This window comes from Tribolium castaneum, unplaced genomic scaffold (genome assembly GCF_031307605.1).
Source record: "Tribolium castaneum strain GA2 unplaced genomic scaffold, icTriCast1.1 ptg000044l, whole genome shotgun sequence".
In the NCBI taxonomy this organism is placed as follows: domain Eukaryota; kingdom Metazoa; phylum Arthropoda; class Insecta; order Coleoptera; family Tenebrionidae; genus Tribolium; species Tribolium castaneum.
The window spans coordinates 16126-17500 of record NW_026986642.1 but is presented as its reverse complement, the minus strand read 5'-3'; the positions used below and the strand labels follow the sequence as shown (position 1 = coordinate 17500).

Below are 1375 nucleotides of genomic sequence, written 5' to 3'. Positions count from 1 at the left end.
GATTTGCACGTCAGAATCGCTACGGACCTCCATCAGGGTTTCCCCTGACTTCGTCCTGACCAGGCATAGTTCACCATCTTTCGGGTCCCAGCGTGTACGCTCTTGGTGCGCCTCTTCTCGCAATGAGAATGAGACGCCCCGGGAGTGCGGGGCGACAGCCGTAACGGCCGCCCATCTTCCCTTAGTCCGTGCAAGACGAACTTTCACTTTCATTGCGCCTTTAGGTTTAGTCATGTCCCAATGACTCGCGCACATGCTAGACTCCTTGGTCCGTGTTTCAAGACGGGTCCTGAAAGTACCCAAAGCTATAGCGTCGCAGATCGGCGTTTCAACCGAGTCTGTCCGAGAACTCATTGGCGAACAGCCATTCGTAGACAGAACCGACACCAGGTGCGATTACCGTCATAAACGAACGCGCTTGCCAATGGTCGGACGCTAACTGTGTAGCGGCTCGGCGCCATATGCATACCTTCGAGCGAGTCGACCGGGAAACACCGCGGGTTCGTCCGAAACGGCGAACCGTTCGAACGGGCTCCACCGCGGGCCTTAGATCGACACCCAAAGGATCGCGACGTCCTACTGGGGGAGAAGTGCACGCGTTCGACTTCGGTTCGCATAAACAAAAGGCGCGAACGACGCGTACGCCGTTCGTCGCACGATCATTTAGCGCCGCTATCGAGTCACGCTGAATCTCCCCTTTCGACCTTTCGGGTTTCTCAGGTTTACCCCTGAACGGTTTCACGTACTATTGAACTCTCTCTTCAAAGTTCTTTTCAACTTTCCCTCACGGTACTTGTTCGCTATCGGTCTCGTGGTCATATTTAGCCTTAGATGGAGTTTACCACCCACTTAGGGCTGCACTCTCAAGCAACCCGACTCTGAGGAGAGATCCTCCCGTTATCGGCAACGGTCACTACGGGCCTGGCACCCTCTATGGGCTGTGGCCCCGTTCAAGATGGACTTGGACGCGTCGCACAATCTCGGGATGACGGATCCTCCCTAACACCACATTTCCCGGCGTCCGGTTTCGGCCGCGGGATTCGGTGCTGGGCTTTTTCCTGTTCGCTCGCCGCTACTAAGGAAATCCTAGTTAGTTTCTTTTCCTCCGCTTAATAATATGCTTAAATTCAGCGGGTAGTCTCACCTGCTCTGAGGTCGCAAATATAAATTTGCCTTTATTTTGTCAGACGATAATTACACGTATTCACGCGTACAAAGGGCAGGGACGTAATCAACGCGAGCTTATGACTCGCGCTTACTGGGAATTCCTCGTTCATGGGGAACAATTGCAAGCCCCAATCCCTAGCACGAAGGAGGTTCAGCGGGTTACCCGGACCGCTCGGTCAGGGAGGACACGCTGATTCCTTCAGTGTAG

General features: G+C 54.3%; 1 non-coding gene across 1 annotated transcript in view; it reads right to left on the bottom strand.

Moving 5' to 3' along the window:
- Nucleotides 1-1158, bottom strand: part of LOC135267494 (large subunit ribosomal RNA) — a 4035-nt gene extending 2877 nt beyond the window's left edge. The window contains exon 1 of the ribosomal RNA XR_010335914.1: nucleotides 1-1158. This exon is cut by the window's left edge and continues 2877 nt beyond it. This is a non-coding gene — a ribosomal RNA (large subunit ribosomal RNA).
- Between the last annotated feature and the right edge of the window lie 217 nt (nucleotides 1159-1375).